Here is a 15,284-nt window from a genome sequence, read left to right as displayed (position 1 = left end):
TCTTCCTCTCCCACTCCCCCTGCTTGTGCCCTCTCTCGCTGGCTGTCTCTATCTCTGTCGAATAAATAAATAAAATCTTTAAAAAAAAAAATTAAAGCAGAAGACCCAGCTGACTTTCTTAACACACAGAAACAGATGCAGAGAAGCAGAGAAAATGAGGAGACAGAAATTTATCCCAAATCAAAGAACAAGACAAATCCACGGCCAGAGATCTAAGCAAAACAGATGTAACTAAACATAATCAGGCTGAACAAAGGAGAAAAAAGAGTTACACAAAACAAGATCAGACAGGGAATTCAGTGACTCGATCAAATGTACTAATATTTGCACTATAGGAGTCCCAGAAGAAGAAGAGAAAAGGGGGCAGAAAATTTATTTGAAGAAATAATAGTTGAAAACTTCCCTAACCTGGGGAAGTAAACAGATACCCAGATGCTGGAGGTACAGAGAACTCCCACCAAATCAACAAAAGCAGACCCACACCAAGACATGAAATTACATTGGAAAAGTATGGTGGTAAAGGAAAAAAAAAAAAAAAGCAGCAAGGCAAAAGAAGTCAGTATCTTACAAGGGAAAACCCATAAAGCTAGTAGATTTTTCAACAGAACTTTGAAAGCCAGAAAGGCGTGGCAGGATATATTCAATATGCTGAATGGGAAAAATCAGCAGCCAAGAATACTTTATCCAGCAAGGCTATCATTCCGAATAGACAGATTAAGGCTTTCCTGGACAAACAGAAACTGAAGGACTTCATGACCACTAAACCAGCCCTGCAAGAAACATTAAAGAGGAATCTTTGAGTAAAAAGGAGATACCGGGGGTGCCTGGCTGGGCTCAACCATGACAGCATGTGACTCTTGATCTTGGGGTCATGAGTTCAAGCCCCACATTGAATATAGAGATTTCTTAAATAAATAATTTTTTTAAAATGGGTAAAAAGGGGGCGCCTGGGTGGCTCAGTCGTTAAGCATCTGCCTTCAGCTCAAGTCATTATCCCAGGGTCCTGGAATCGAGCCCCGTGTCAGGCTCCCTGCTCATCGGGAAGCCTGCTTCTCCCTCTCCCACTCCCCCTGCTCCCTCTCTCTCACGGTCTCTGTCAAATAAAGAAAATCTTAAAAAAAAAAAAAAAAAGGAAAGAAAGGAGAGACCAAAAGTGACAGCATAAAGGTAGGAAACACAAAAGCAGTAAAAATGAATATTTCTGTATAAAATTAGTCAAGGACATTTTAAAAAGGGCATAACAATATATACCTAAAATATACAGAGCAGAGGAGAAAAGAATAGGTTCAAACTTAAACGACCATCAATTTAATACAGACTGCTCCTGAAGAAGAGCTGACATACACATCTAATGATAACCATAACAGGGGCGCCTGGGTACATTAGTTAGGTAAGTGTCCAACTCTTGATTTCAGCTCAGGGCTGTGAGACTGAGCCCCACATTGAGCTCCGCACTCAGTGCACAATCAGCTGTGGTTCTCTCTCTATGCCCCCTCCCCACCCTGTGCACTCTCTCTCTCTCTCAAATAATAAATAAATAAATCTCAAACAATCAAAACAAAACAAACTAAGAGGGCACCTGGGAGGCTCAGTTGGTTGAGCGTCTGCCTTCGGCTCCGGTTATGATCCCAGGGTCCTGGTATCAAGTCCCGCATTGGGCTCCCTGCTCAGCAGGAAGTCTACTTCTTTCTCTCCCTCTGCTACTTTCTCTCTCTCTCTCTCCCTCTCTCTCTTTTCTCTCCCTCTGTCAAATAAATAAAATCTTTTTAAAAATTATAGAAATAAAAATTTTTAAAAACACTAATAAACATGCAGAGAATAAAGAGAAAGAAATCCAAATATATCACTAAAAAAATCAGCAAAACAGAGAACATAAACGATCAGAGAAAATCTTCAGAAATAACCACAAAATAAGTAACACAATGGTAATAAATACATATGTATTGATAATTACTTTGAACGTGAATGGACTAAATGGTCTAATCAAAAGATACAGGGTGACAGAATGGAAAAAAAAAAAAAGACCCATCTATATGCTGCCTACGAGACTTACTTTAGACCTAAAGACACTTGTAGATTGAAAGAGAGGGGATGGAGAAACCTCTATTATGCCAATGGATGTCAAAAGAAAGCTAAGGGGCGCCTGGATGGCTCAGTCAGTTAAGTGTCTGACTCTTAGTTTCAGCTCAGGTCGTGATCTCAGGGTCATGAGATCAAGCCCCACCTTGGGCTTCATGCTGAATGCAGAGTCTGCTAAAGTTTCTCTCTCCCTCTCCCTCTGCCCCTCCTGCCTGCTTTCTAATAAATAAATAAATCTTTTTTAAAAAAAGCTGAAATAGCAATACTTATATCAGACAAAATAGACTTTAAAACAAAGACTGTAACAAGACACAAAGAAGGACACTATGTAATAAGGGGGAAATCCAACAAGAATATATAACAAATGTAAATATTTATGGACCTAACATAGGAGCACCCAAATTCATAAAAGTTAATAACAAACATAAAGGAACTAATTGATAGTAACACAATAATAGTAGCACACTTTAACGCCCCACTTACATCCACGGACAGATGATCCAAACAAAATCAACAAGAAAACAAAAACTTTTTTTTAAAAAGATACATTTATTTATTTGAGAGAGAGAGACAGTATGAGCGGGGGAAGGGGCAGAAGGAGAGAATATCCAAGCAGACTCCCACTGAGCGTAGAGCCCAACTCGGAGCTTGATCTCAGGAGCCATGATGAAATCAGGACCCGAGCCAAATTCAAGAGTTGGAAGCCTAACCGACTGAGCCACCAGGCACCCCGAAAACAATAGCTTTGAATGATACACTGGAATAGATGGATTTAACAGATATATTCAAAACATTCCATCCTAAAACAGAATACACATTCTTTCAAGTATACATGGAACATTTTCCAGAACAGGTCAAATATTAGCCCATAAAACCTCAACCTATTCCACAAGATCAAACTCATACCATTCATCTTTTCCAACCACAACACCATGAAATTAGAAATCAATCACAAGAAAAAGTCTGGAAAGAATACTAGCATTCTACTAAACAATGAATGGGTCAACCTGGAAATAAAAGAAGAAATTAAAAATTACATGGATACAAATGAAACGTATTGCATGGTGCACTGGGTGTTTTACGCAACTAATGAATCATCGAACTTTACATCGGAAACCGGGGAGGTACTGTATGGTGACTAACATAATATAATAAAAAAACATTAAAAAAAAAATGAAACCACAATGGTCCAAACTTCTGGGATGCAACAAAAACTGTTCCAAGAGGAAAGTATATAGCAATACAGGCCTACCTCAAGAAGCAAGATAAATCTCAAATAAATAACCTAACCTTATACCTGGTGGAGCTAGAAAAATAACAACAAAACCTAAAACCAGCAGAAGGAAGGAAATAATAAAGATTAGAGGAGAAATAAATGATATAGAAACTGTAAAAACAATAGAAACCAGGAACTGGTTCTTTGAAAAAAAATCAATAAAATTGATAAACCTCTAGCCAGACTTATCAAGAAAAAAAGAGAAAGGACTCAAATAAAATCATGAATGAAGGACGCCTGGGCGGCTCAGTAGGTGAAGCGTCTGCCTTCACCTCAGGCCCTGGTCCCAGGGTCCTGAGATTGAGTCTCACATCAGGCTCCCTGCTCAGCTGGGAGTCTGCTTTCCGTCCACCTGCCTCTCCCGCCTGCTTGTGCTCTCTCTCTGACAAATAAATAAATAAAATCTTTTTTAAAAATTAAAAAAATCACAAATAAAAAAGAAATAACAACTAACACCATAGAAAATACAAACAATTATAATATTATGAAACACTATATGCCAACAACTTGGACAACTTAGAAGAAATGGATTAATTCCTAAAAACATCTAAACTACCAAAACTGAAACAGGAAAAAATAGAAAATTTGAACAGACTGATAACCAGCAAAGAAATTGAGTCAGTAATCAAAAAACTCCCAACAAACCAAAATCCAGGGCCAGACGGCTTCACAGGCAAATTCTACCAAACATTTAAAGAAGAGTTATTACCTATTCTTTTCAAACTATTCTAAAAATTAGAAAAGGAAGGAAAATTTCCAAATTCATTCTATGAGGCCAACATTACCCTGATACCAAAACTGGGTAAAGACACCACTAAAAAAGAGAACTACAGGCCAATATCCCTGATGAATATAAATACAAAAATTCTCAATAAAATACTACCAAACTGAATTCAAAAAATCATCCCACCATCATGTGAGATTTATTCCTGGGTTCAAAGGGTAGTTCAATATTTGCAAATCAATCAACATGATACATCACATCAATAGGAGGATAAAAACCATATAATCATTTCAATAGAGGCAGAAAAAGCGTTTGACAAAGTATAGTATTCATTCATGATAAAAACCCTCAACAAAGTAGGTTTAGAGGGAACATACCTCCACATCATAAAGGCCACATATTAAAACCCACAGCTAACATCCTTTTTTTTTAAAGATTTTATTTATTTGAGAGAGAGCAAGCGAGAAAGAGAGAGAGAGAGAGAGAGAGAGAGAGAGAATGTGCACAAGCCGGGGGAGCGGCTTGTAGAGGGAGAAGCAGGCTCCCCGCTGAGCAAGGAGCCCAATGCTCTGCTCAATCTCAGGATCCTGGGATCATGACCTGAGCCCAGGACAGGCACTGAACCCACTGAGCCACCCAGGTGCCTTCACAGCTAACATCCTTAATGGGGAAAAACTGAGAGCTTTCCCCCTAAGGTCGGGAACAAGACAAGGATGCTACTCTCCCCATTTTTATTCAACACAGCACTAGAAGTCCTAGACACAGCAATCAAAGACAAAAAAAAAAAAAAAAGAAAGAAAGAAATGTCATCCACATTGGGTAAGGAAGAAGTAAAACTGCCTCTATTTGCTGACGACATGATACTATATGTAGAAAACCCAAAAGACTACACCCAAAAACTCCTGGAACAGATCAATGAATTCAATAAAGTTGCAGGTTACAAAATCAGTATATAGAAAGCTGTTGCATTTCTGTACACCAACAATGAAGCAGCAGAAAGTAAAATTAAGAAAACAATCCCACTGGGGAGCCTGGGCGACACAGTCAGTAGGTTAAGCATGTGACTCTTGCTTTTGGCCCAGGTCGTGATCTCAGGGTTCTGAGATGGAACCCCATGGTGGGCTCTGTGCTCTGAGGAGTCCGCTTCAGTTTCTCTCTCCAGCTCCCTCTGCCCCTCCCCACCACGTACAGGCTCTCTAAAATAAAATAAAAAAAAGGAGTCTTAAGGGGCGCGTGGGTGGCTCAGCTGTTAAGCGTCTGCCTTTGGCTCAGGTAATGATGCCAGGGTCCTGGATCGAGCCCCGCATCAGGCTCCCTGCTTGGTGGGAAGACTGCTTCTCCCTCTCCCACTCCCCCTGCTTGTGTTCCCTCTCTTGCTGTCTCTCTCTCTGTCAAATAAATACATAAAATCTTAAAAAAATCTTAAAAAAAGAAAAAAACAACCCCATTTATAATTGCACCAAAAACAAGAAACCTAAGACTAAATCTAATCGAAGAGGTTAAAGACCTGTATTCAGAAAACTAGAAAACACCAAGGAAGGAAATTGGAGATGACGTACAGAAAGGGCAAGATACCTTTTAGGTCTCTCTCAGGTTTTGTGGTTTCCTCCCTACGGCCCTGTACATTTCCTGAAACGTAAGCTTCCTGGGGGCAAGGGTTTTGTCTGTTTTGTTCACGCATCAAAAGTCCATGGCACATCGGAAGCATTTAATACTTGCTGTTTAGAGAACGAATGAGAAACATAATCAGGAGAGAAATAAGCAACAAAGGAACTATAGATCATAGGAGTACTGTGGGAAAATTCATGATCCTATACACTGCTAGTTAAAATACATGCAAATTCTTTTTATGTATTTGATGGATGTTTTGACATCTTAAAAAGCTTCCTGGCCCCTCCCAAGGCTAGCCCTTTCTTGGAAATAACAAAGGGCTTGCCCTGGAGCCTTTCACGTACAAACTAACCAATCTCAACTCCACCCTCCAGCCACCTCCTTATCTATTTCTCACACACTGAACCAGTATTTTCTCTGCGGTAAGTCATCCCAGGGCCAGAGAGCAGGCAACGAGAGACCCCTCCGATAGCCCGGCATGCCCTAGAATTATTCAAACCCACCAATCCTAAACCATGTACTTTGCCCTGTCTTGCCTTGCCATTCCCACAGACACTCCAGTAAAGACTTTGGCCAAGACTTTCCCCTTGCTCCTGTCTTCTACCAAAACCTAGCGCTCACCCTGTGGCCTCATGTGGCACGTGGTGACCTTCTCCGAGACCTGAAACTATAATACACTGTCTCCTTCCAAGCCGCAGTCTTGTCTCTTCTTGTGGCCCTACCTACTTTACCATGCCATGTCCAATGTGGACATTGGTACAGCACTATAAATTGATACAACATCGACAGAGAAAAATATATCAAAATTTAGAAGTAGGTATCTGTTAACCTAGCAATTCCATGTTCAGGGATGTATCCTATAGGTACTCTCAGGGACTCTCACATGCGTGGGAAAGAGAAAAACTCTCTGAAGGCCTGATATACAAGGGAAACCATTTCAGATTTCCTTCTAAGTCAACATGACTGTATATTAAATTTACTCAAATCAAAAGCCTGATGCATGGCCCACCCCACAGGCATTGTCCATCTGCTCTGTGAATGAGTAGCCAAAGGAAAACCATCTTGTCCTTGGGATACTGATCAAGGCTCCTACTCCCTGCAATCCATGTGATTCCTGGCATAAAACTCATGATTCCTGCCTATAGTCTAATCTATAATCTTTTTTTTTTAAGATTTTATTTATTTGAGGGAGAGAAAGCACTAGCAGGGGGAGCCGGAGAGGGAGAAGCAGGCTCCCCGCTGAGCAGGGAGCCTGATGCGGGACTCAATCCCAGGACCCTGAGATCATGACCTGAGCCAAAGGCAGACGCCCAACCGACTGAGCCACCCAGGAGCCCCTAATCTATAATCTTTTGAGCTCTTCCGATACGTCAAAAAAGTACATAACTCTGTAGTCTGTTCATTCTCTGGAGCGCTCCCCTCCCTGTGAAGAGCATGTTTCCCAGGCAGCTGTCCTATCTTAGTCTCAAAACCCTCTTTCTTACTTTTAGAGATTCTAAAAGGTTTGTCCATTTTGTGTCGAACTTTCTTGGCATAGCTCTCAGGGTATCAGAGCAACTCACCTGAGAACCCCTGGGGGTTGTCTGCACTCGGCCCTTTGCGCCCCTCTGACTTCTCAGCACCTCCCAGGTGTATCAGTGAGTTCTCCTCATAGCCAGCCTCCTCAATTTGAGTTGATGGTCCTGATTTTATTCAAAGCTAGTCAGGGTTATGGGTAATGTTCTAGGTGGGACTAACCTAGAGGGGTTGGAGTTATCCTTTTAATTTGGCATTCTACCAATTGATGTTATTTATATAAGGCTTGAGTAAATTTTCTGGCTAGAAATAGGAGACTGAACAATTCCGCTCCAAGGGAAGGGACACTCGCTCCTCTCGGCTGTACAACGCTTCAGGTGACTGAAAGCCCAGTGGGAGTGTCTGAGGATGTCCTCAAGATGTGTAGCAGTCTTGGGGCGCCTGGGCGGCTCGGTTGGGCATCTGCCTTCGGCTCAGGTTGTGATCCCAGGGTTCTGGGATCAAGTCCCTCATGGGGCTCCCTGCTCAGTGGGGAGCCTGCTTCTCCCTCTCCTGCTCCCCTGCCTGTGCTGTCAAATAAATAAATAAAATCTTAAAAAAAAAAAAAGATGTGTACCAATCCCATAGGAGTTTCCCGCCTCGGAAGTTAATTCATGATTGGCCCGTCCAGGGACACACACGTGAGAACGGATCATCCAGGGTTCTGAGCACCCCCCCCCAAAGTCTTAGACCTCACTGAGAGAAACCAATACACCTCAGAGAGGGTGTCATAATCGTTTGGAAGTGACACAAACAGTACCCTCTGGCACTACGCTAACCATCCTTAGATTTGCTCAAACCTTATTCCAAAACCGAACCAGTGAATAGGGAGGGAGCCGTTTAGAAGTCAAACAACTCCCGGAAAACCAAGAACCCTTGACAGGAACTCTAGAAGACTCTGTATTCAGCACATACAGAGCCTCTCCTTGAAAGTGCTCACCTAAAGGCGAAAGTGGAACTCAGGGTCACCTGAGTCTCAGATGGTCCAAACGGGCTTCTTTGGACATGCCGAAATTAGTCTTCTCACACACACAACTAGAGAAAATCAAGACCAAGCAACCCGAAACTAGGAAGCCACACGGTTCAGTCCGTGAAGCCCTGGGCTTCGGGGAGGAACCAACGCTCACAGAGGCACCCCTCGGCTTCATTTGGTTTATTTGTTGCTGCCACTTTTGGCATCTTTGGTCAAAACCCGCCATGTTAGATCAGAAAATGGAAAAAGACTAATTAATGGATCCATAAACTCTAATGCTATCTTGCAATTAGATTTGTTTTAATAAGAGAAAGATACACGGTGCGATATTATTCAGCGATGAAAATGAATGAAGTCTTGCCATTTGCAAGAACATGGATAGAGTACAGTGCTAAGAGAAGTCAGAGAAAGACAAATGTCGTATGATTTCATTTAGATGTGGAATTTAAGAAACAAACAAGCAATGAAAAAACAAGGGGGAGGAGAGAGAAAAACCAAGAAACAGACTCTTCACTGTAGAGAACAAACTGATGGTTACCAGAGAGGAGGTGGGCAGGGGGAGGGTGAAAGAGGTGATGGGGGTTAAGGAGGGCACCTGTCATGATGGGCACTGAGTAATGTATAGAACTATTGAATCCTTATATATTGTACACCTGAAACTACTATAAAACTATATGTTAACAATACTGGAATTAAAACTAAAAACTTAAATAAAAAAATTTCTGCCTAGCTAGTTCAATCCATGGAGCATGTGACTCTCGATCTTAGGGTTTTGAGTTCAAGCTCCATGTTGGGTGTAGAGCCTAATTGTTTTTCTGAAAAAAAAGAAAAAAATGTAGAGGGGCCCCTGGGTAGCGCAGTCGTTAAGCGTCTGCCTTCGGCTCAGGGAGTGATCCCGGTGCGTCTGCCTTCAGCTCAGGGAGTGATCCTGGTGATCTGGGATCAAGCCCCACATCAGGTTCCTCTGCTGGGAGCCTGCTTCTTCCTCTCCCACTCCCCCTGCTTGTGTTCCCTCTCTCGCTGGCTGTCTCTGCCAAATAAATAAATGAAATCTTTTTTAAAAAATGTAGAAACTATGTTTTACTTGCAAGAGTAACAATTATTGGTGACATATTTACTGATGTGGGAAAAAATGGTATTCTCACCAAAAATAGTGGAGAATGGGAGAAAAGAATAGTCTATTTTGAGTTTTATTATTATTCCTAACAAAAAAAAAAAAGGAAAGAGATTTGGAAATTGCACTTTTAATGTCCTCTCTGCAAATACTAATGAAAAAAAGACTAGATTTTGTTTGCAGTCTGTGTATATGTGTTTATGTGTGTTATAAATGTAAGATACTTTATCCAAGTCCAGATGGTATTGCTAAAATTAATTTGTAAACGAGCTCTATTTAATTATTTTAAAGGCAAGCATTTATAGGAATTGTGCATTCTAAAATGCACACAGACTAAATGTCTCTTAGAGACTAACCCAAATGTTTTTCAAGTTCATATGATCTCAGGAAATATTCAATAATTAAAACTAGTTTAAGTTTGTTGTTTAATTAAAATAGACAGGTCTTTAGATTTATCAGCATGAAATATAAAACTATTATTCTACCAAGGTTTACTAAAAGTCAAATAAGCTTGTGTTATCTCTGTTCCAAATTGTCAGCAAAAAATGACTTAAAATGATGGCTGATTTTGTCTTTTTTTTTTTTTTAAGATTTCATCTATTTATTTGTGAGAGAGAGAGCAAAAGCAGGGGGAGCAGCAGGGAGAGGGAGAAGCATGCTCCCCACTGAGCAAAGAGCCCGATGTGGGACTCAAACTCAGGACTCTGGCATTATGACCTAAGCCAAAGGCAGATGCTTCACCAACTGAGCCATCCAGGTGTCCCTGATTTTCTCTATCTTATAAAGTTTCATGCTATAGTTGTTACAAGCAAATAGGTTAAATAAAAAGTGTTATAGCTTTCAAAATCTTTGGTAACCTGAAACTTGGAAGTTCTGCAAAGTTAAATGATGCATTGGGCTAAATTCACTGGATATCTGTCTTTTCCAAATAAGACAGATACTAAAGTACTGACGACTGAATGCAGGTTTGTCTGCTTTGGCTTCTTACTGCGGAGAAACTGGAGGATACTTGGGTCTGTTGGCAAACACGCTTCTTTGTATTATGAAAAAAAAATGTTTCTAGAAATGAAAAAATGTATTCACAAATTTCTGATCAAATGAATTCTGGTGTAACAGTGTACAATTGGTTACTACTTAGTTTCCCCCGGAGACTAATATTTCTAAAAGTTAAAATTCTTGTAAATGTAATTAAGACTGATGGAAATGATAAGGGAACCAACTCTCTCTGCATGGAAAGATGTGTTTTTTGATAAGAAGGTATCAGGAATGGGAATACATTTTTGTTGAGGGAAAAGAAAGCAAGTTTGTCTTAAAATGAGAATGGTTATTTAGAGACAGAAGGCTTAGGACAAAATCTGAATGAAAAAGAAACCTGTAGGTTTTGTTTTGTTTTGTTTTTTAGAAAGCTGTAGGTTTGTAAGGGGAAATCTTTGGAGAAGAATTTTATGTGTGCTCAGGACTGAATAAGATTGGAATCAGTGAGTTTTAAATGTACATTGAATAAGATTGGAATGAGTGAGTTTTAAATGTACATTGATACATTGATATAAGATTTAGCCTTTCTCTCTGTTATAAAGACACAGTTTTCTTGGGTTGTTGGTCTGCTCTTTTTTTTTTTTTAAGATTTTATTTATTTGAGAGAGAGAGAACAGAGGGAGAGTGAGAGGGAGAGGGAGAGTGAGAGGGAGAAGCCGGCTCCCCACTGAGCAGGGGAGCCCAATGCGGGACCGATCCCAGGACCCTGAGATCATGACCTGAGCCAAAAGCAGCCACTCAAAACAACTGAGCTACCCAGGCACCCCTGTTCGTCTGCTCTTGATAAGAAATTATAAACAGGGATGCCTGGATGGCTCAGCTGGTTAAGCATCTGCCTTCGGCTCAGGTCAGGATCCTCTGGCATGGTGGGATCAAGTCCCACACTGGGCTCCTTGCTCAGCAGGAAGCCTACTTCCCCCTCTGCCTGTTGCTCCCCCTGCTTGTGCTTTCTCTCTGACAAATAAATACATGAAATCTTAAAAAAGAAAAGAAAAATTTTATTTATAATTTCTTCTATACCTTGTCTTTATCAGTCTATACCTTGATTACTTGAGGAAGTTAAAACTCAATATTAGAAGGATCTAAGTTTTGCTAATAACTAGGTAACCTTCTGTATTTGCCTTTGGAACGTCTTATTTCCACCTTGGTTAAATAGCTAATTAATTATTAAATTTTACAATGATCTGTAATCCTATTTAGGCATGTGCTTTAAAGACTTTTTATTTATTTATTTGAGAGAGATAGCAGGAGCGGGAGAGGGGCAGAGAAGGGCAGAAGGGAGGGAGAAGCAGACTCAGACACCCCCTGAGCATGGAGCTGGTGCGGGGCTCAATACCAGGACCCCCAGGTTAGGACCCAGGCTGAAATCAGACGCTTCACCACCGACCGAGCCACCCAGGTGCCCCTGGGTATGTGCTTTAAAACCTTCCCAGGTTTTTTGTTTATTTGGCTTTTTTTTTTTTTCTTTTGTGGAAGGAAACCTTCTGAGGTGTTTAACAAAACCTCCCAACATTGGGATTCTAAATGAAGTCATTTTGACTAATTAGGCATGTTTATTTGATGGTACTGCATGGGAAGCATTGTCAAATGAGGATAACCCTTCTTAGGTTACATTCTATAGGTAAATGCTATAACTGTTTCAGAAATTATATGAAATTCCTGAAGTTTTAATATGTTCTGGTATAAGGTCATCCCTTGACATTCTGATTATTAAAATGTTCTGTGTCTCAGAAATAGCTGGATTTCCTTGTCAACTGCATATAATGAACTCTCATCGGATCTTTAATCATGGCCACTAACGAGTCTTTTGTCATTTGTAGTTATTGTTCTGATGCTCTTGCAAAATGTGTTTCATCTTCAAGCAGATTCATGAAAAGATTTTTTTGACAAACACTGGTTTCTAATATATTTAAAGTAATAACACTAAGCTGAGTTAAGAATTTGCAAAACGAAAGGAAAAGCTGCATTCAAACAGATCAAGAATTAGTAACATGAGACCGAATGAATTCAGAAAGATTATGGTTTTGATGACTTTTGGGTGACACTTTGCTGGTTCCCTCTACTGTCTGCTCTTCCAGATTAAAGCGAACTTTTTCTCTGAAGATACCTACGACTTACAGAAATATGATAAAGTACTCCTTTGTGAACAAATTGAAACACTTATCTTTTCTCCCTACCTGAACCTTCCAGAATTCAGAAACTCTCAGTGAGTATTATTTCTTTCATGGCCATTATAATTATTTGCATAAGTTCAGTAAGCCTCCGTGCTCCTTGTAACAGGACACCATTGGAAACACTAGTTATTTTTCCAAGGCTTTGACTGGAATGTCATGTCTGACAAAGACACGCATAGACTCAAATATGACCAGACGGCTAGCTTTAAGGAACTAATAAGACTGACTTTATGGAGCCCACAATGCCCATCGGAAGTATCAGCCTACTACCTTGCTTACAGGGTTCCCAGCAACCTCACCAGATGAGTAAAGAATGTCACGTCCTGGCAGGTGAAGGAACCTCAGGATATTTTGGGGACCTCAAGAAGAATTCACCCAAATCCACAGGTATTGCAGGGAAATCTGACAGCAAGAATCTGGCTTGGCTTCTGGTCTTGAGGGGCTATTAAAAGTTCAATCTAAAATTCCTTGTGGTAAGTTCCAGCAAAGTAGATTTAAAAGAACTTATACAGTCAATCACTATTCTTCCTGTGCTCATATAAAAAATCAGGCCAAGTTTGTTGGAACGGGACTTGTTTTACAAACAAATTAGTCTTAATTTGGCTATTTTGGGTAAACATGAGGGTGATTATAAAAAGAAAATGTGTCAATAACACATCTTTGTAGATATTAGATTTTAATACTCTTCATTGTAAACGGGGGACTAGACCCTGATTTCTTCTAGTGTCCCCCAACGCCCACCTACAACTCTCCAAACTAACATGGTGATTTTCCTCCCATCTTTCTGACTTGAAATCATTTGAGAGCTGAAACTGCCCTTTTCCCTGAAGCCCTGCAAATTGAAAATACGAGCAGCTTGATGTCCAGGAATCACCGCAAGAGCTCACGCATCCTCAATCTTTGTGCCTATTGCTCAGGGGGCCACTTGAAGATCATGAGACGTCTGAGCCACAGACCAGGATGAGAAGTAATGACATAAGGATAGACTGCTTTTCCAAGATTCGGGACCAGGCCTGTATTTCTTCTCTTCTTTTAAAATTGTAATATTAGGAAGAGAGTAAGCCTACTTATTTGCTTTCACCTATCCCTTTATTACACTTTGATAAAATATTATGGTTACCCACTGATTTAACTAATATAACTTCAGCACTCCCCTCGTGCTTTATTATGATAACTTACGTAAAATGTTTATGACCTCTTGGACATACTCTAATGTTCCTTTAGCTTCTGATGCTTATATGTTACAAAGGACCTCCATTAGAAAGACCCTTCAAGGAGTACAACCCAACTCATATTTAACCTGTATTATATATCAACAGATTGACCATTGTGTCTCTATAAACTTAGGTGATAATTTATTAAGAAAGGTCTCCAGGTAAAACAATGGGAGAAACTTAGCAGCAGCTTGTCCGACATACCAAATACCCAGTGTACACACAAACCAAGTTTTGTGGATGGAGTGGCCTAAAACAAAGTAAGAAAAAACAATGGCTATCAAAGATGCTACTTTAGGAATGACTTAGTGGATCCAGCCATCTCCGAAATCTAACTCTGCCATAAAACCCAGAAGGTTCTGAGGTAACTATGGGTCAATGACCTTCTTCATTAACTGCAGAAACCCAAAATGTACAGCTCTTCTAATTTGTGGAAAATCATTAAAGACTTCTGTAATTTTTATATAAATTTTATATATTAAATTAAAAGGAACTCTACATGTGCTTTATTAATTGATCTGCAAGATACATTTTTATGGAAAAGAAGGAAGATTCAGAAAAGGAAGAACAGTGCACCAGTGAAAAACAAATGACTTAGGGCCAGACTGACCCTGCCAATGCCCATTTTGTACCTGTAGACCTTGGTAAATTTTAGGCAAGCTATTTAATCTCTCTGCCTCCATCTTCTTATCTGTAAAATGGGGATATTTTTTAGAGAGGTTTTAGGGTCACAACGAAATTGAAAAGAAGGTACAGGGGTACTTGGCTGGCTCAGTCAGTAGAGCCTGTGACTCTTGATCTTGTAGTTGGGAGTTTGAGCCCCATGTTGGGTGTAGAGATTACTTAAAAAATAAAACCTCAAAAAAAAAAAAAAGATAAGAAGGTACAGAGAGTTCTACATACCCCCGTCCCCACACATGCATACCCTCCACTATCCGTATCCCTCAACAGAAGGGTACTTCGGTTACGACGGATGAACCCACATTGACACACAGTTCCCCAAAGCCCAGAGCTCATATTAGAGTTTACTCTTGGTCTTGTATTCTTGGATATTCTGTTCTAGTGTTGTTAGTTTTCATTCTTTTATTTCTTTGCATTTCATGTTGGGAGATTTCTATGGACATCCCTGCAAGCTGACTAATTGCTAACTTGTCCAGTCTACTAATGACCCCATCAAAGGCATTCTTCATTTTTACAATGCTTATTTCTAGAATTTCCTTTAGATTTTTTTTGAGGTTCTCTCGCTCCAATTCTGTTTCCATCTCTCCGCACATTACTCTTCTGTTCTTGTATGTTGGCCACTTTTTCCAGGAGAGACATTAGCATTTTAATCAGTTATCTTCAGCTTCTGATAATTCCAAAATCCTGAAATATTTACGTCTGTTTCTGATACTTGTTTTGTTTCTTCAGACTGTGGTTTCTAGCTTTTAGCATGCCTTGTAATTTTTTTGTTGAAAACCATTCATGATGTCTTGGAGAAAAGGAACTGAAGTAAATCAGCCTTTACTGTGAGATTTTTATGTTGGTTTT

General features: G+C 40.1%; 1 long non-coding RNA gene across 1 annotated transcript; it reads left to right on the top strand.

Moving 5' to 3' along the window:
- Positions 1-12,444: 12,444 nt before the first annotated feature.
- On the top strand, positions 12,445-14,160 carry LOC117803102. The gene is made up of 3 exons (XR_004626758.1): positions 12,445-12,572; positions 12,822-12,927; positions 13,458-14,160. It is a non-coding gene; the product is annotated as an uncharacterized LOC117803102 (long non-coding RNA).
- The last annotated feature ends 1,124 nt before the right edge of the window (positions 14,161-15,284 follow it).

This window comes from Ailuropoda melanoleuca, chromosome 7 (assembly GCF_002007445.2).
Source record: "Ailuropoda melanoleuca isolate Jingjing chromosome 7, ASM200744v2, whole genome shotgun sequence".
NCBI classification, from domain to species: domain Eukaryota; kingdom Metazoa; phylum Chordata; class Mammalia; order Carnivora; family Ursidae; genus Ailuropoda; species Ailuropoda melanoleuca.
This window is presented reverse-complemented; position numbering and strand designations above follow the sequence as displayed.